The sequence below is a fragment of the Ptychodera flava genome, chromosome 7, assembly GCF_041260155.1.
Source record: "Ptychodera flava strain L36383 chromosome 7, AS_Pfla_20210202, whole genome shotgun sequence".
Classification (NCBI taxonomy): domain Eukaryota; kingdom Metazoa; phylum Hemichordata; class Enteropneusta; family Ptychoderidae; genus Ptychodera; species Ptychodera flava.
In genome coordinates this window covers 4,816,370-4,838,163 of record NC_091934.1, presented here as the reverse complement: position 1 = coordinate 4,838,163, position 21,794 = coordinate 4,816,370, and the positions used below count along the sequence as shown (strand labels likewise).

Below are 21,794 nucleotides of genomic sequence, written 5' to 3'. Positions count from 1 at the left end.
ATTCAGGTTGCCTTCACTGCAAAATTGTTTTAATGTTATTCTTGGATCAAGATTTCGATAACTGGTTGTATAGCAGCAGATAACCTATTCACTGATGGAAAATTGGTTATTTGTATGAGAGCTGTGTTATCAGCATGTCAAGACATCAATGTCCCATCACATGCCCTTTGGATGCAATTAGAAAGGTCTGCCTTGCCATTGAAAAACAAAGGGTGAATCCATTATGTTCAGAAAATGGGGAGTTCAGGGTAAAATGTGGGTAGAATGTACAATATCTGCATCATAACGGAGGGGCAGATGTAAGAGGGGGAGGGAGAAATATAATAACGGGTCAAGAATTCAGAAATTCTGAATGTATTGGAAATCAGGAGAAACAAGATGGTTACCATAGGTACAAAGTGTGAATATAAGGACAAGAAGTAAATCGATCAGTTGAACCACAAGATGGCAGGGGAGAAAATGAGAAAATATCACCAAATATTCTAACTTTCTCTCTTTTTGGCAAAGCCATAACCTTGTAACATTGTTCTTGACTACATCTTGTGTTTTATTTGAGAGATTGAACACAAAAGTGATGCCTACACTCGAGTACATTGTGAAATAAATTAGTGATCTTTTTTCTATGAGACAAGGAATATGACAATGTATTTTTTATCAATATGGATGAATGTATAGCTTTCAGCTACGGTGAAAGACGTGTTAAGAATGACAACAGTCAGCATATACAGAGCAGTCAGAAGATAATGTCAAAAGACAGTGAATGGAGCACTTCCAACAGAGACAAACGACGCCTAAATGTTTGACAAATATGGCATCATCTGCCTCTGGAAATTTTATTCCAGATCATCTGAAAATGAATGTGTAGGAATTTCAAATTCCAATGTTAGGGACTGAACTGTAGACACAACAAAGAGACATGATAGATGTTAGGCCTGTATTCAGATTCGTAACAACTATTCTGTCATACTTAGAGTTTGGAAGCTGCATAAAGGACCCGGTATTCATATCAACTTTGCACTGTGATACCGTGCCGCAGCATTACAGCTGATCTCCACAAAACAGATAGCTGTACTGCCTCAGGCATTAAATGCAATTTATTACTGTTCTAAGACTGCATTATAGCTTCCGAAACAAAATTTTAAGCATCTCGTCCGAATAAAATAATACTCACTTAGAGGCTAGCTGCTATACTTAATCATTGAAAGGGCAGTGAAGATTCTGCTGGGGTGAGTTTCTTTCAAAGCTTCACCAACTTCCCCCTCTGGGTAAAAGAATACACCTCCTCCATGCATTACACCTCAGTAGCACAACACAAAATGCTGCACTACTCATTAATTGCATTCTGCAGATGGAAACGCAACTTTGGGGGAAATGCTTTGACATTCCTCCAGGACACAATGCTACGCGGGAGACGCAAAGACAATTACACACGCAATAGGACAGCTGTCATAATGATGGGTTTTTCAGAAATGAATCATGTAGATGAAATTGAAGGGAAACGTTTCATGGAGGTAATTATCATGATATTAGGAGGTTGCATACTGTTAAATCAGCAATTATCAAAATCGTTGTCATGGTGAATCTAAACTGTATTTCAAGACTGCTGGAATGGCAAGTTGATCACAAAGCTCAAGGACATTACGTAGATATTCAAAACCACTAAATATTTCACTCTCGGTCTTTCCTCTGTGAAATACTTTCACCAGCGACATCAATTCATTTTCATATAAACCACTTTTAAAATGTTATTACAATTAATCCAATTCAGTGTTATCTGTAGCCTTTGCCTTTCCAAGAATGCTTCAAGATATTTTTTTTACAAAACTGATAAATTAAAAAGTGACAGTCTACTTCATTAAATCATCAAAGTGGTCCCAGGTGGTTTCACTTCTGCATTAGCCACAGTGAGATTATCAGACTTATTGGATTAGCAATATTATTAGATTAATAACAATTATGCAGCATTATCTGAAAATATGGGAATATCAAGGCCGTATTACTTTTGTTATTGGATTATGATATGATTGTATTGATATTTTACATCCAAAAGAATACTTTTTTGATGATTGATGTTGTCATATTGTAAATGCCAGCCAATTCCAGTCTATCATTTCACTGATTAAGGAAAAATCCAGTATTGTGTCTTCCTTTGAATTTGAAATACTATCATACCTACGTGTACAAGTAATGCATTTCACAGAGTTTATGTACCTAGCATGGAAAATGCACTGTTAATGTCAATTCAAATTTGATGTTGAACTTATCAGAGTAGCATTATCAGGGTTTCAAACATTAATTTTATAATAATCACACACTTGTAAAGAACTACTCTGTTGATACCATGTCACAGGATTACTGTGATCATTGTCATTGTCACATTGTTGTTATTTATAGCAATAACCTTGATATTGAGATGTAGTGATTTATTACAGATTAAAAATTCCCATGGAATGAAATCCAGCGGAGGCAGTGTTTTATCTATGGTATCTATTGAAGTAGGGTCAGATGACTTATTACATCACACCATGATTAGATTAGATGGACACAGTGATTGGTAGAAACATTGTCTGTACTGGACATAGATCATTGGTACTGAGGCAGCAGTAGCACATCTCATCTGTACTGCATTTATAAAGAATACTGGATTAGATTGAGAGAAAGTTGTGCTTTAATATTTCATGCATGTTTTATCAAGTAAATTAATTGGACGCTTAGATTTGAAAGTACAGTAGGATTGGATTTCAGCAGAATATGGTGTTAAAATGCACTTATACACAGTACACAAACCACCAATAGATTCATACTTCTAGCTCCAATGACATCATGAACAGATTGTGTACCATATCTGGTTTGCTGCCTTTGATAGTTTGTTAAAGCTGAGATCATTAATTCTGCTCTACTATGATACACGTTACAAAACTCGAACTCAAAATTTTACAAGACCTACCTATGGGGAAAAGTTAGATAATTGATTTTGATCATCCCTAACTATTGCCTCGCATTATTCTATGACCACAATCGTTGGAGTCACACCAAAGAACATTGGAATAAGTTTGGATACAATCAGCAGATTCTGCAGTATTGTCAGTTTTGTAACAGAAAACCAGTTCAAATTCACGTTGTACAATATTCATCAGCACTCCTTCGATTACCATGGTAAATTTCTAATTCTTACTCCAGAGAATACTGCCACTGGAAATCCAAGACTAGCGAATGCCTACTTTAATTTCTCAAAGGTTAGCTTTTTAATTTGATTAAGGCAATATACTTTATGCAATAATAAGCGTATAGACTTGAAATCCAACACTCTGTTAATGCCCTAAAACAATTCAATTACGGACGGAACACGCAAACACGCACAGAGTTCATAAAACTGGCGTATTACCATTGCAAATTAATTAGTTATTATGAACGGTGCATTGCAGGGGAAGGATACAGACACTGCTGGTCAGAGCGTCTTATCATGAAACATCACGTTTCTCTATTTTCATAAAATGTTTGCTCAGGCAGAGACTAACTGATGAAAATTTTCTGGTTTGTACAGCGTGGTGAATCATACAAAAGCACAGGGGGCCTTTGTCAAATTGTCAGCACTGTCTAATTTGAAGAAGCAAACTTTGGATGCTGACAGATCCATGTATTGCAAGCATGAATTATATCTCATAATGTATATGATAGCAGAAAGGTAAACAAAATCTATCAACATTAGTGAGATTATCTTTTGAATGACATGAAAAGAACAGATCTAATTTCCCATATATGATATTAATCAAACCCATTTGTCCGCTTTCATTTCTTTCATTTATCCCCATTTCTAAACCAATACTTCATTGATTCAACGGACTTTCATTTCTGCTTTAACAAGAATTTGATTAAAGTGGCTTTGATGTGTGTGACCCTAAACAATGCCTGCAGACCATGAAAACAGCAATCGTAACCAAACAAACTGTGAGAATTTTTCAAAGAAACAGTCACGTAATTGTGAAACCACAACATATGCTTGCATGTAGCGATGATATATATCATGTTGAAAACATATTTAATAGTGGCACCCTTCATCCATAACAAATCTGTTAATGACTTTATAAGCCAATTGTCACACCAATGACTTAACTACAATAAATTTCTTTCAATTTATTTATATAATATACAAAGTCATGACAGTAACACATATTTTGTGCGCTCTATGATATATTTGTATCTTGATGTGTTTAATAGAATTCTTCTCATATAACATAGTACTTCCATTCACAACAGTATGAGGTCAGGAGTTTTTGAGAAAATGGACAACACTGAGTAAGAGGCTAGGGAGTATTGAAAATCAAGTGATAGAGGTAGAGTGACTAGATTACAGGAGATGTCATCACACGATGACTGACAGCAGTACGTTTTGATGACTTGCTGTACAAACATTGGACACTACCGAACACCTGGGTATTAATCCCAACTGTGCAGCGTCTTCATGGGAAAAGGATCCCCAGTAGAGAAAAGATCCATACATTGAAAATCCTATCTGGCTACTTGTGATGTACACCTAGTTTGGGTGAATTCGACACTGCCATGTAGACTACCTGTAAGTTCAATTTTGGTCAGAAGAAAATCAATGAAATTTTCATGAAAAACGTACTGAGTGATTTACAGTATCCACAAAGCATAAAACATATATCTGTTCTAAAGTTGACCCATTCAAGTTCTAATTTCAAGTGATTTCAACCACAGTATCCAATAAAAAACTTTTTTTTTCTGAAGGATATTGTAAACAGTTCACTGACAGAGTAAATTTTTGTGATATATCATCTAGCAGGAAGAATTTACATACTTGATAAAGTAAGAGATTGCTGGGATGTTAACTTTACATCATTCTTTGTGATTCAGTCATAAGGCATACAAATTATCGTTGACATTCACTGTCTACAAGCTAGAACATGTTTTTTGGTAAGATACTTTCAGACCTAAAAATGTACAATTTTTTTCCAGTCAAGTTTGTACAGACTCATCCTGATGTGATAAATTATCAGCGTTCATCATCATGTCTATGTGAAAATTAAACTTTTTTTGTCTTATCTCCTACAGAATTCATAAAGAGAATGATGGCTGTTTTAAATCAGCAATGGCATTAGATTTGATGTAATTTGCATCTCTAATCAAATGATTTCCATGGTGACCTCTGACATTCATTCTTTCTTACAAAAGAGGAAACCTAATAATTCCTTGGAATGCTTTGGACAGTTCATGACCATTATTTCCCATAGTTCAGGATACATGCTGCACAGTTATCAGAAGAAGTGTCTACATTTCCTATCATTTTACAATGCCACTACCTTGGCAAACGGCAATTTCAAAATCAACTTTGATCTCAGGAAATCGTCTCTATTGAACTTTGCATGTCACTTCTTTTGAACACGCTTCTTTTCCTTCTCAAATTCTATCCAGATTTGACTTTTAAAGATGTCAACTGAACTGCCATGACAAAAACAGAACTTGCCAGCCATTCAGTACTTAGATTTAACCTTTGGTAATATGAGATATTCCATGCTAGAGACTAATCCCTTTGTCATTTGTATCTGATCTTTCCCTGTCAATGATGGTAAAGAAAAGTGAAGGGCTAAGCTCTTTCCTTCTCATTCCTCTGCATTCCAAGTTCGTCAACCGAATCTTGTCTCTCACCGGTAGCCATTTTGACACCAGTGCAATCTCTGCCAAAAACAAACGCGTAAAAGCACAGTACATGCCAATGCCCTGAGTTCACTCAGTAACTTTTAAACTTGCTGTTGATAGAAACTCATTCCATGTACAAGTTAACAAACTGCAAAACAAAACAGACACACTAGACTGAGTTCACATCTCCTTGGAACAGAAATTTTATAAATATTTGTGGAAGGGAAAGAACAGGACATAAAATATAATCCCAAAGTATTGATTTTGTATATGAAATTTGAGAGGTCAATCAGGCACACACAAGAATGGCTAAATAAATCTCTAGTAGCTGCTGTTCAGACAGGCAACATTGTCTGGTCTGATGGGTCAGAGGTGACCTAAGGTGAAAGGTCAGGTCTCAAGTTCAGGCCTGCATGGCTGGATCTGTTTATGCATAGTGGTATACCCTGCTGATATCTATGGAAGAAATGGTGTGTCTCATATTACACACTGTTGGTGTCTGTTGTTTATCCAACAAATTGGAACAATTAGCACAGTTTATAATAATTTGAGACACACAGATTTATATTTTGGTGCTTGTTTTTCTTTTCTGAGTAATTTACTTTTTTTAAAACGTGTTATTTCCAGATCATATCACACTACTGTGCAGCAATGGATCAAGGCTGGCAACGATGTTAGCACTCGGTCAATGTCAATGCCATGTACAGTGTTGTGTTAAATTATCACTGTGCTGCTATGAATGTTAATAGCAAGGTAAAGATGCACAAGAGATATCAATCCTGTAGTTTTTGTATTCAGTGTCTCAATATCCGTTGATGGGATGACCTGAATATTCAAAGTAGAGAGTTTCACAACGCTCGCCATCTCAGCGTGAAGAACAAACATCACAGAGAGAACACATCATTTTAATAGAAAGAACATATAGCTGTGCCTGTCCACACAGAAAACTAGGATTCTAAATGATTGACGGATCCACATCATGTAGATAAGAACTATCGAACCGAGCTGCTGATCAAGATGAGTGTGATGGGCTGTACATAAAGCATGCAAATACTGGTGACAGTACATGCATTATAAAACCCCTGGACATGGGAAGGTACAGCAGTCACCACTGATTTCCCTCTATTCTCCCAGCTTCATCAGCAAATTCAATAATGTCTCAGCTTCAATGGGCGACAATTAGCAATGCAGCGCGGAACATGGCATGGCAAGTATTGGAGACTAGCTAGCTGTAACATGTCCATTAATTGAGTGGGTAGCATGGAATGACAACTACCCATTTCACTGCTATCATTATTGATAATGAGCTCCTCTCAGACAAGCAATCTTGAGCCTATGCATTTACTTGCTTTGGTGTCGGCTGTGTTGAGGTTGCTTTCTGCATTTCAATCTAGCAAACACTTCAGCAGGGTGACGAAAGGTTATCCCAATACATGCATCTACACTGACACTCCTGCTAAATGAGAAATATGCCAACACAGCCCCACCAAGCATAACTTATGTCACATCTTGCATCAGAGGGGAAAACTATTTGTTCACCGACAAAGATTTTTTTTACAGGCTTCGAAAGCTGAGAAAATAGTTTGAATTTCGATGCTGGTATGATGACTGGTTGGGGCAACTTTTTCCAAGGCAGTAACTACTGTATTAGCATTTTGACATGCCAAGACCACTGCTGAGTTGAGGCATAGCTTGCTGGCATTGTATGAAACCATGATATGGTGATTCAACTCACCCAACTTTACTCCAGTCTAATTCAAACCAGGAACCATGCAACTAAATCCATTTGTTACTAAATATAAATCTCATTGGGTTTACAAGGTCCTGTTTTACAGCTTCCTATGGGTTGCTTGCAATGGTTTAGCAAACGCCTCAAATGACTTGCTTTGATTCTTTGAAACATCAGCATTGACGACCTTTGACCCTTCTATCACGTCGGCAGAAGTACTACACAGTAATCAAACATGCTAGATAACCTTTTTTTCCGATGTGATGAAAAAAGAATTTTATATTTTAATAGCACGAATGCTTTTATAACATGAATCATACATTGCTTAGAATCATGAAAATCCACCCATCTTTCGACATTACGCTGTTTTTAAGTCACAGTTTACTGCAGCTTGGGTCCAGCTTGCCCATGATCAATGTTTCAGTCAGGTTCCCTGAGACACAAACACAGCCACTTGTTTGTACTCTCATTTCGGCCAATTCTACAGAGGCAAGTAATTGAAACAGGCAGCTCTTTCAAACTGCCAATCAAAACGTTACATTTGGTAGCGGGAATCACCACACACATAGTCTTAAATTCACTCCAGTGTGCTATAAAGATTAAAACCAGAGATGAAAATAGTTTTTCCTGATGCCTATGATTACATCTTTTACCCTCTGCGTACTTCCTCATATGTAAGTAATTATCTGTTTTCTTTCTTTATGGGGGCGAAAAAACCAATCAAATCCTTTAGAAAAAAAAATACCGATTGATCCCATCAGAATATTGTAGTATCTAATATGCTGTAGAGAAGCTGTAAATTTTTCTCGTTGTCTGGCTGCTTTTGACCACAGGTATAATCATCATTGCTTTCATGAAGACTACCCGGTGAGTTGTGGCAATTTGTCTTTTAGACCACACCAGCTTTAAGTATAGATGACATTTTCTAGGGGATGTACTCATGAGGTGTTGCTAGGCAATGCTCCTGAGCATCAGTTTTTTTTTTCTAAAAGACTTGTTTTGCTTCATTCATCTACGTCGTCTCGGCCTCATTTGATTTGATGATGTTTCAGTTGAGTTTTGTACATCGTTTTGAACTGCGACTGAAATGTGAATTTTAAAATGATTTTGTAAGCCTGACTCCGGTGACAATTGTAAACCCCAGGTATCAAGTTGACAGGAGTGTGCCGATGGTAAGAATACAGAATATGACACCATATACATGGATGTTAATCATCAACAGCAGAAAATACTAAAACTTTTCATCAGAGCTTAACAAGATCTTACTTTTTTGTTGTGATGCTATGAAAAGTTTATTTAGTGACAAAATACCTATGTGAACCACAAAATCTCGTCCTTGATAATCAGGTACCCCTCTTTTGATTAAAATGGAATGTTCCAATCAAGGAATTGGCAGGGAACATACCAAAGCTACAAAGTGGTAAGTAAATATCTCATGTTGTCAGAGTAATCATTTCCCACCTGGTAAGAACTAAAAGGGATTGATTTCAAAATGCCACCGTTACGTACAAAGTTTCAAGTTTTAGAATTTCCATGTGATAGTTAGGTAGAAAAGGAGTGTTCGGCAGTGTACTTTGAATACATGTTCATTTGCATTCAAGGATGTACACTGCACTGCAAATCAAACATCCAATCAGAGAAACCCATACGTGAGTGAATAACAAAACATGTAGCTAACATCAGCCTACAAATGTACCACCAACTCCATTGCCATGAAATTCCCCAAGCAAAATCTGAAATTCTGAAATTCACAGAAAAAAAGGCAGTTCTGATCCATGTGCCTGAAACTATCACCTATCTTGTTCTTCCTCTACAGGGACACATCTCAACAACCTCAGGTCATCTCAATCTTAATATGCACTGAAGTGAAACATTGCGCAGACATGTGTTAATCGCAGTCTGTCATCATTTCTTTCCTTGTCATAATTTTCACAACATCTCAAGGCACTTAATCAACAGCATTCCACATAGAAGTTCTCTGTCTACAAAACATCTCCACAGATCAATCTATACATTAACTGAGAATGTCTTGACCGTCTCACAGCTTTTCTTGCTAGCGGCATTCATCACAACAAGCAAGGCTAAGCAGCATTACGTGTTTTGTGTTGATGGCACACAAGTAATTCATCAATAACTTGTATCCTATTCTCTGACGCTGGCTGCTCTTCAATAAACAACTTTTTCCTCGGCTCGTTGGGGTAATGTATCCCTGGAGTAAGTTACCCTATGCAAACATGGGATGTAATGTAAGATCATGAACATACCTGTAGAATACAGTTACTAAATAAATCTCTATGCACCAGTATATATTACACATTAAAACACTATATATTTTTATTTATTTTTCCATTTGCTATGTTAATAGCATGAAATAAGTAGAAATGATGTAGGATGGGGGATTCTGACTGAACTTTTGTTGTATAGCTTGTTCTACACACTGTTTCTGGGTAGCAAAAATGTACACAGAAATCACTGTGGGTTTAGGTTGTGTTTGAGAAAAATGAAATCGGACGTTGATCTTATCAAGGATAATTGTATTTCACGGTAAATCTGTATCTGAGCTGAGAAATGACAGGGCCAACTAACCAGGGAGAGCAAGTACATGTGTTTTACACCAAGCTGTTAAAACCAGTTCCATCTCATTTGACACCTCCTAGAGACGCAGTACCGCCAATTGGTTCTATAACGCAACACTCATTAAGATACCAAATCACAGTGCATGTGATCACTGCCTACTGCTTGTTGCTTGGTTACAGAGCATAAACAAACGTCAGCTGTTGCCGGGATTTTTTCTGCATCATTTGCCCCATCCTAATTTTGGTGAAAAATCTTTTCCCCCTCGGCGATGGTCAGTGTAATTTTTTTTCTTTTGCCAATAGGAAAACGTTTACCACAGACAGGGGATCTCAACCTCAAGAATTAATAAAGGTCACATCATCAGTTCTTGGGCAAAGCTGATGAGATACCTCTCACACACAAAGTACACAAAGGGTTTACAGTGGTCAATGACCAGTTGAATAACTGAATTTCTGATACCAAACTTTAATGAAACAATTTTTTGAGCCTGAAAATCTACATATCAAACTATGATTTGTTTTGATGAAGAAAAAATTAAACAATTAAAAAAAGTTATGTTGAATTTTTGACACTGATTGTGATGGTAACAGTCTCAAAATACCAATGTCACTCTTCTCAGACAACCACAGCAACTACAGCAAAACTTTTTCAGACTTTTTTCATGCGGGTCACTCAGTACAATGGTAAATTCTACTGGGAACTGAGAGTTACAGCACTGTAAATCTCACACAACCTCTCTGAAGAACAGAGAGCCATGTGACATCTTCACACATGCACGCACACACCCAGCAGAGGCCACTTCTAGTGACCCATGCCAACGCACACACAGCATGCCGACTCTTTCGGCGTCATTTTCATACTGAAAAAATCATAATCATTTTTCCACTTGGATGGAAATCTCTGATCTACTTATTAGATCTAGTTCAATAAACAGCTGTTTACAACACTGTCCAGGCTGTTGCTGAGCCCCTAAAAGCTACCGGCACACAAACAGCTTGTGACGATCCGACGCAGATTTCTCCAGCACGACCATGCAACAAAGAGTTTAGGTCAACTTTTTCCACAACCAACACGGAGGACTTGTTCATTTAAAACCGCTTTTGTTACTGGGTGTATCTTGGGTATAGAAATAAATCTTCAATAAATTGGATTATTTTTCCTTTCATCACTCAATTTTACAGTTTCTGAAATCTCTCACAACTACTTTCCAATTATTCATGACACAGTAATCTTATTGAGATGAATTCTAATCAACTGAACAACCAAAGTGACCCTGATTTGGATAAAACTCGAATGTAGTAATGGCTACAAGTGATTAGTTGCTGACCAGTCTTTATCCTCTTTGGATATTTTATTTGATTCAAATATTATTGTTCCCAGTGCAAACTGATCTCACTGAGACCAGTGTGTAGATAACACTTTATATAGCAGTATTACCAAGGCTGAAGAACATGTGTAAACGGAACAGGAACTTCAATATTTTGCTGCATCCTATGATGGCAACCTAGAAAACTCTTCTAAAATGAGATGGGAACCCTGGAAAAACTTATCAGCTTATTGGCCTTCAGATAAACATTGACATTTTACTGATAATACAGAAAGCAATTGAATACCAGCCACTGTTTTATGATAAAATGTTGACAAAATGTAGTCAAATCTAATATGCAATGTAACTGTTTGCTACACAAAGCTATTACAATAAAGAAATATTACCCTAAAACATGAAATATTGTGGTTTGGCCAAAAAAAATTGATTTGTTTCTAGTCATCACGCGCATCATTTCAAAGTGTGCGCGTCAACTCATTTTTTCCTGTTTTTCATTTGCCCCCAATGGAAAAAATAGTGACAATGTCACTGGTCGCTCCCATATAGTTATCAAAACAAGCTAAAATCAAGCTAAAAGATTTTTTATCACAAATAGAAACAATTCCCCCAGTAAAATAAAATTATGCAAATTTCACCAGAATTTGATCAAATCTTACTGACGTCACCCGTAAAAACCTCTACACTAAGTTTCAGCTCAATCGGACGTGTGGTTTCGGAGTTAAAAAAAAATTTTGATCAAAAATGAAAAAAATAGCCAAAAAATGCAAATATGCAAATTTCACCACGATTTGCCCAGATTTGGGAAAGGTCACTCCTATGCACTTCCATACCAAGTTTCAAATCAATCAGACTTGTGGTTTCAGAGAAGAAGATTTTTTGACCAACTTGAAAAATGGGAGAAAATTACAAAAAAATTCATGAAAAATAGCAAGTCCAAGATACTGACCCAAGATGTGCACAATCATTTCAGGTCAGCCCAAAGTACTTACATGCTAATTTTTCATCTAATCTGCTCAGTGGCTATTGAGATTTTCAATAAAATGTAAACTTGTAAACATATATACATATGGCTATGGGAGCTAACAAGCAACCCAATGGTCGACAGAGCTCTGCTGTGTTATGTAGAGAGCAACATTTTGTGACATATGTATTGATGAAGAAGGTTGAGATCTTTGATAGCTCATTTCAGGATGGCCTGACCTAAAATGGCAAAATTAGCTGCAAAAATACAAAATTGATGATTTCATCATAATTATGTATAAAAATGTATACCAAATATCAAAGCTATCACATGAGTAACTTTTGAGAAACAAATATTTTGACCAAAAACGGCAAAAACTGACCCAAAAATACAAAAATTGAAGATTTCATCAAATTTCACTATATCACACTAAGAGAACCCCCAGGAACCTGTATACCAAATATCAAAGGCATCAGACAAGTAGTTTTTGAGAAACACATTTTTTGACCAAAAATGGCAAAAATTGCACCAAAAATACAAAATTGCAGATTTCATCATATATTCTGTATATCATATTTAGTTTATCTGTAGGAACCTGTATACCAAATATCAAAGCTGTCAGAAGAGCGGTTTTGATGAAATAAATTTTTGACCAAAAATGACAAAAAAATTCCTTAAAAATACAGATTTGCTTATTTCATCACAATTTGAACAAATCAAAGTTGGGTTATCCCTAGGGACCTGTATACCAAATATCAAAGCTGTCAGACAAGCGGTTTTGATGAAATAAATTTTTGACCAAAAATGACAAAAAAATTCCTTAAAAATACAGATTTGCATATTTCATCACAATTTGAACAAATCCAAGTTGGGTTATCCCTAGGGACCTGTATACCAAATATCAAAGCTGTCTGACCAGCGGTTATGAAGAAGAAGATTTTTTACCAAAAACGCCTTTTTAGGCACTAATTTGCATATTTTTGGCAATGACAACTTCATTTGAACAAAATCTCATCTACAGCCCATCATCCATGTACACACCAAATATCAAGATGAAATGTGCAGCGGTTTTGGAGTTTTTGATGTTGACGGACAGACATACAGACATACAGACATACAGACATACATACATACAGACATTTCCTAGCCTATAAGAATAGCTTCCATTGCCATATATACATATGGCTATGGGAGCTAAAAAGGGGACAATGTATCAAATTCCACCAAAAAATAAAGATAAAATTGAAAAAAATATAGCATCGCCATTTTTGCCACATGTCAATGACCAGAAACAAACCTATTATGTTTTTCGGCCTTATCATCAAGCAAATGGTAACAAATTTTTTAATTTTGTTCTTCCACTTTAGAAGTTCACCTTCCTTCAAACACTTCTGTCGTGTCTCTCATGTTTTATATCCATGATCATTTCTTTCCTTTTCATCCATAATTATCCTTCTTTCCATCTGTGAACTTTGCATATTAACATCTTAGATCTGCCATCATCTCCATTCATTATGTATAAATCACAATCAATTTTCAGACCTTGTCTTTCCATGACCTGGAAGATTCTCCACTCTTTCTCAAGAAAAGCTTACTGAAGCTTGAAGTTCTCCTGTGTTTGTTTCAATTTCCGTTGGTCAAATCTCAGACTTTTCAGTTAATGCTGAAAATGCAACAGAGTGTTACCAAACATAGCAACATTTTCTTGTCCACTGATTTCCCAAGTACATTCTTGAGAATTGATGAAATATCTGCTTGAATGAACACAATCCGGTATACACAGACACTGGTCAAGTTTACTGGTTCTCTTTCATCGCTTTAATTAAGTTGTCATATATATTATAACTTCACATTCCTTCTGCTTTGCTTTGCCATAAGGAAATAGTCGTATTGTCTCCAATTTTTTTCTGACCATCTGGTTCTTTAGAATTCCTTCACGTCAGTGCCATAGATTTTCTGGTATCATGTCAGCGGATTAAGCTCAGGGCTTTTCCCACCGTAGTCTGATTAGATCCTGTTTGTCAAAACCACGCTACGTCCACTGAGGTAGAAATTTCCCCTGTTCTGAATTTTGTACATGTTCACACCCTGCAACCCTCGGTTTAGCATTTCTTAGCTTTGGCCATGTTTACTTGATCGGCATTTGAGTGAAAGATCAAGTCAAGAGCTTTGAAAGATGCCGACTTTGATTCATCTGAGCACAACAAAGGAATATTCCCTAATCAGTAAAACTATGTTTAAAGAAACAGAGACTCTTCACTGGGAATTGAGCGATGTCTTAAAGCATGATTTGATCTTACTTTTTAGGATGTACAATTTCCGGCCAAGTGACTTCAATAGATTGGTAGAATACCAGCGAAGGATTACCGTATGATTAAGTTTTTCAAGCGCATTTGGTAAAATTGATCTGTATTGACATCAAACTGTGGAGAAACAGTTTGCACTGCTGCACAAACATGATTCAGGATAATGCAACACAAGCTGGGAATGTTCAAATTGGGCCGATGCCTATTCCGATTCCTATTCCGTATGTAGCATCTTGTGGGTATTTTATCAAAACATACACATTCAGGAATCACGATGACAGAGATATGCCATGGTTTCAGCTCTTGTGCAGCAACAGTAAATCTTCATGTAGTATTTATAGTTCTAGCTTTTTGTTTAGAAGACTTTGTTAAGTACATATAAGGCTAATGTAGGTCATATAGTACTTCCGATATCTTTTTTCATTTTTTTGTTTGTGGTAGTGTCTACTCCGGAACTCAGCTTTTTCACATGGGATAATTTCTAATTGGAGTCTTCCAGTGAACAGCGGCCACTACACATCCATCTGAAAACAGAGCATCCTTCCTCTGGTCTGTTATCAGCCGTCAAGGCGACCAACCACCAACCAATCATTCAACCACAATGCTAAGAGGTTACCAAAAACTCTGATATAGCTGAGATGGTAAAATCATAGCTGATATTTTGACGGAGCTACCCATCACGTATACTACTTAATCCATGCATGTGATCTTTACCAATTCAAAGCATATTGAGAACACGAAACGAGAACATTTTCAAACCATCAAAATTCCATAAAATAATTAAATCATTGCCTAGTTTCTCACCAGAGTAGTTCCTGTGGGCAGACAGCAGCAGTGCCGGAATAGCAAGCCGGTATGTTCCATAGACAGGGATAGTGGATTACTTTTCCTCTTCCTGCAGAGACACTGCCTACTCAAGCCGGCACACCAGGATTTTCTAATCCGCCTATTGAAAAGCCTGGACAATCTGAGCATCCATACTCTCTCATGTCTCATAAGACAGTGAAATCAGTAGACTGTGAATTTGACATCATTGGTTAATTTACAGGGATTTCTTGACTGCATTGATTTTGGACGATAACTAGCCATTGCAGCTATGAGTGCAACCATCCCTGAGAGTAATTCTGCCTCTTTCACAAGTTATCAAAAAAGCAGAAAATTTTATTAGCAGAGATTACAATCACTTTCTACTCCCATGCACCGTAAGTCTTAAGTTAGATAAGTCTTATTCTTAAGTTAGGTAAGTCTTATGTTAGAGAAGCTGCAATATTCCAGGTTTGATCAACGATAATCAGGGGAGAAAGTTACTTGTGACATGCACAGTTATATCTGTGAAAAGGAATGTTCCAAAATGCCTGTGCTGGCTTCCCCTCGTCACTTCAAATGGTTGATTCCAAACTGATGCTTGCAGGGAAAGTATAGCAATCTGAATAATGAAACTTGGGACAAGTAACACATCAGAGGAGACAATCTTACAACAGCATCTGCTTTCCTTTTGACTCACACAACTCACCCGTATATGCATGATTTGAACAATTATGAAATCGGTGAGAGAAATTGATTTCCTATTTGCAGCACAATTTTTTCCAAGGTGTTTCTGATCCTTGTCTTCAATGTCTTGAGTCAAAGGGCTACACATATATTCAAGTGATGGAATGGGATAATGCATATTTCACTACGAATATTTCCGTCTTTAAGAATTTATCCAATACAAAGTATCCATAATGCAAGGATAAAAGTCGTCTTCAGTCATTTGGGCTTATCTACATTGGCAGAATTTTAATCAATCTATCCTTAAAATGGATATGATCATTTGGGGATTGTCATATTATTTCTTCCCATAGAACTGCATTGAAAATTGCAAGAAAATAACAAACTCCAACAGTCATTTTCATGAAACTTGTAAATAGCTTGGTTGGCAGAAATTTAAGTTGATGGTCTATTTCAGTCAAAGGCCTGACAATGTTTCTAGCCAACAGACTTAATTTTGAAATACATTCATGAAATGCTGCAAACTATTAATTCATTGGTCACAAATTTCTGGCCTGGCTAATTTCTTTTTAATCTATTTCCCCAGTACATTGCCTTATGTTTCATGACTGTTTTGACAGAATCCCGATATTTTACTCATGATGTAACAACTTTTGCAAAGTATAATCTAAAATCCACAATAAAAAGAAATTTCAGTGCCAAATCTATCATGAATCACAGATCACACATCCTTCTAACAGGATAAACAAGATGGACAGCAAATCAAGCAATTCCATATTTTTCTTGAGCAATGCCATTAAATATCATCTGGATCCAAACGATGGAAATATGGAATCATTTTATCGCACAAGGGAAAATATGGAAAAAATGTCAAACACCTCTTGAGTTTTGACAGTTTTGTCTGGATAATAGGAATTCCATCTCTGGGTCACACCCAGACACCCTTGGAGTGCAATTTGAGAACATCCACTAGCTATCAGTGTAACACAGAGAAAATGAATGAAATTAAGAAGCAAATAACCCTGCATGTTTTCTATATAGGAGCAACACCTACCCCACTTCACCTATACACCTCTGAACTTTCATAAAATGAAACACATCTCACTATGTCTCCAACTCTCTTCCCCAGCATACCTAAGAGTCATCCAGCGTGATATGCTAACATGCAAAAATTTCCCCAGCCTCTAAAATCTCCATTCTTTCTGTGGTTTATACCGTAGTCTCATTACCACTTGAAATATCATCACTCCTTATGGAAATAAATTCCACATGTGGGGTGTCGTTGAGAACCCACCCTTTCCAGACAGTTACTTGACCACCATGCAATGCTGTTTACACTTTTTCTGCTTCACTCTCAATTTTTTGCCGAGAGGTGAAATACATATATATACATGGAATTTGTCCCTGCTAGGCTAGACTTAGTTATTTGTAACTGACTCTACTACCATATCTAAATGTTTTAGAGATGTTATAACAAATTATTTTGTAGATGAAAGACAGATTTAGCAAGTTGTTTAAAATGTGAACATTGCATCAGTATACAATAAAATCTTGACTATATTCAAATGTATCACGACTTGTTCATACAAGGTTCCTTGTGACCACGCACAGTACGTTGTTAAACATTCCAGTGCAATGAATGGAGCGGAAGACAGAATCACGGAAGGCTATAAACACTGCTGGCATATCAACTCATGAAATTCCTCATCAGACATATCAAACTTGGAGCTGCCCTTTCATAAATTTTTCATTTGTGAGTTCATCAACGTATAATTTGCATCTGAGGGGTTGACCTCAATTTGAGGGTATTCTGATGAACAGCAATACATAAACCTAACTGATAATTTCAGATGAAACATAAAATAAGGGAAATATGAAAGCAGAAATACCGAACAAGGGTGAAAGAAAGAATGTACAAATTAAGACATCATTAAAGGGACATAGTTGTGATCTGCGGACATAATTTTTGTCAAGTTTGCATTTACTTGATCCATCATTCAAAATCAGTTTCAAATCATGCTGAGTCACTGGTTCACAAACCTTACTCCAATAAGTTTTGCTACTTCCTACAAATATAAGGTGATGAGATAATGCAACTTTGTGAACACACTGCAAATTTTAGCATAAAGTACATTTATATTTGATATCCATCTCCAACATGACCTGAATTTATGGTTGAATTTACTTCAAAATAACCCCAAAAAATTAACGTCGTCCCTTTGCAAGAAATCATCAATTAATTTCCATACAATCCACTCTACAAAGATTTTACAAGACTACAAACTTGATACACTGCTGTACAGATCAGCTCATTCAGCCCTTACTTGAACATCTCCAGAGAAAAATATCAAGAGTGAAGCGCTGATGGAATCCAGGCCACTATAAAATAGTTTACTTTAATTCTAATGATAGAATCAAGGACTAATAGACGCGACATGTGAAAATGTAATCAGACGGCAATCTCTTGTTTGATTTTGAGAGCAACAAGGGGAAATGCCCACTTGTTCAATGCAATTTGATGGCACGGAAGTTAAAAACTTGTTCATTTTGTCAATCACAGAGACATTCCATGCTGTTTGCGTCATGGTTTGCCCATGCTAATCAAAGTGAGAGAGAGAGAAAGAAGGCACAGAATCTTGGATTGTTCCACTTATGTGCAGGGATGTGATGATATTCAATGGGGATGAATGCATTCTGCACAATATGTGATTTCAGAATATTGCTGATTAACTGGGTTGTGCTCATTCTTTGCTGATAAATCACAGTGATTGACACAACTGATAAAACAATAAAGTTGTTACCTAATGCAATAAATACTACCTTTGTTACGCAAGACAACATGGACAGCAGAAAATTTAATTTCACAGGTAATAGCAATGTGCAAGTAGCGCTAGATTGCTGTGTGTAATTGACACAAAACTGGCTTTACAACTACGGCATGTTTCAAACACTAGCTCTGATTCACTGAGAATTTCATAGAGTTTGGAATGTAGTCATCCAAAAAAAACCAATCTGAAAATGTGCAACTAAATCTGCAATTATGTTCAATTTCTCAAAACGAGCCGCCAAAGGTAATCTGCTTACACTTGTTGCTATGGTTTCATATTGGATCTGAATCTGTTACCATGGGAACCATTTTAAAGAAATATTTATTAAATGTACAGCGTTCCTAACTCTCTCAGAGAGGGCACAGAGAAAATGCTGTGACATTTTAAAATATTACAACCATAATTCCGCCAAACTGCCTTCAACAAAGTACATCTCACTCTATCGACCTAATACTGAATTGAACTGGTGAACAAAATAATTATTGGTATAGATCTGTATCTAGCTTGATCCAAACCCTCATTACAGAAATTTATTTCAATATTTCAATATTCCCTTGTCCTGACATCTGCCAGCATCTGCACTGTCTGTTTTATACATGTCTTGTATCTGTAATATCTATTTGACAATTAATCAAAAGTTAGAGTCCGTCTTGAACATTTACAAATGAATTTGCAATCACACAAATTTTAAATCCATCTAAGTTATCTTTGACTAATTAAAATTAATTACTGGAACCTTGTCAAACCGGACAGCAAAATTACTGACACATGACATCTGTACATATCATGCATATATACAACAATCCCAACAGACTAAAACATATTCCCCCTTGATGCAACAATTCATCACAAAATGCTCTCAATTTGTCACTTATTTTGATGACAGAGTACTTTTTAACAGATAATGCAATCCAAAGTGGTACACACCTGAAGAATACTGGATCCGTTCTTCACTCTGAAATCAGTGATGTGTTGCTAGGGGGCTTTCCCTAGCTTTTTGAATTATCTACACCTCTGTGATTGTGTTGGTTTGTAAAATTCTTCAGAGAGGGCAGAGTCTTGTTCAGTTTTTGTGCAATCAGCTAAGATTTACCCTATGTAGTGCTAGTAGTGAGTAATAAACACGGAGAGAACAACCCCCAGAAAAAGCATGTGAAATTTGATTTCAGAGTCACCAATTTCAACATGGATTACACACCGGGTGGTTGTAATCATGTGTTTTATGTAGCAGGTTGGTGGTAGGGTCATCATCAACACACTGTTTGAAGGAATCAACATGACTGCAAACTAGTGGAAAGCTGGAAAGCTTGTCAATCATAGCAATGTGAGTTAGTTTGGCTTGTATTTGGCTGTTTTCTTGAGTCATTGAAGTTGTCTGATGCAAAACTCACAGAGGTTTCCTGATTATTTGTTGGAGTGTTATCAGCGTGCCAAAGACAGAGATTACATTTCTCATAATTTTATAATTTCATCATCATCTGGTTTATTTTAGAAACATAAAAATAAATTCATTTAGCCGCATTAGTTTAGTAATATGCTACAAAATTCTACTAACTACCATGGGACACATTTCTGTACAGTGGAATGTATAGTTTTGAAGAATTGCTCAATACATGCCTCTTTGCAAATACATAAACTATTACTGTGCAGTATTGGATGTTTTCTATCAATGTAAGAATTTACAAAATATTTGTCACTTATAATAGTATGGAGTATTTTTTTTGTAAGAATGTTTGTTTATGAAGCTGTCAAAAACTGCTTTCTGTTTTCAAATATTGTTCAATAAATCTTGAATGAGAAATGGTACATACAAGTATCCCCGCTGTTTTTACAGCAGGGATGTACATACTCACTGTCATGTGAATGTAAGATGGTTTCACTTGTGGCAACTGATATAGTACAATGGATAATATGATAACTTGCAGATATTATACAAAACATGTCGGCAACCTGGGGTTTAACTTAGTATGCAAGCCTTTTAAATCTTTCTTGAATTTTTGTTAGAATGGTCTGTGTTAAGTGACTTGTAAATTCAGCGGAGCACTGAGGCCACATTTTATGCCATCTTTTAAAACATCTGAACAGATGTGAGCCAGTAGGCAGAATAAGCTAGGGCATTCCCAGCACGGAAATTGATACTCGGAGTTCGTTCTGGGTTTGAATTTCATCACTTTTTGTTCTGAATTCAGTTTTAACACAGAATAAAAGAATGATAGTCACTTGCTAAGCTCAATTACTACTTTATTAATACTTTGCTTTCTCAAGAAATGATTCTGTTTTTGTGAATGATGTTGTAAACCTAGCCAGGTTGGATGTGATTTTTCATAAGGCAGTGAGGCATATCCTATTGTATTACACAGCAGTGATGCCCAGATTATCAGAGGAATACGACGCAACATGAGCACTGTCTCACAGGAGAAGAAATCTATGATCTGTGACTTTCTTGTAACAGTAAATCTGCTTAAAAGTCTCCAATTGTTTTGTCTACAGCCGTCACGTTTTAAAAACATCTACTTCTTGTATCGGTATGTTTTGAAACATGATGGCAATGTATCATGCTACCACAACAATACACACTGGTCTGTCATTACACAGCGGGTTTTTTTGTAAAAAATCAAGATCAAAGTACATCATAGCATTACACACAGTCTAAGTAGTGTGCAGTGTTTTGTATATCAAATTTTGATCAGTTACACCTTGCAGTCTCTCACTTTGTTGATTTCAGTAAAATGTGCTGCGACGTTTTCCATGATGAACAGCCAACTTTTGTCGCCCTCAATACCCAAAGTAAAACTCTTCTTCAGTTCCTCATTGAATGTCGAGAAATGCAGGAACAAGAATCCATCAATCAAACCAATAAAGGCAAACAATGTATGAATATAGTTCATATTCTCATTTCAGTTTGCTAGAATTCAGA

The 21,794-nt window shown here is 36.4% G+C and overlaps 1 protein-coding gene across 1 annotated transcript in view; it reads right to left on the bottom strand.

Annotated features, from left to right (window-relative positions):
* The window catches only part of LOC139136615 (ephrin type-B receptor 1-B-like), a 135,087-nt gene that overhangs the window by 54,234 nt on the left and 59,059 nt on the right, over positions 1-21,794 (bottom strand). The gene's annotated exons all lie outside the window — the stretch shown is intronic.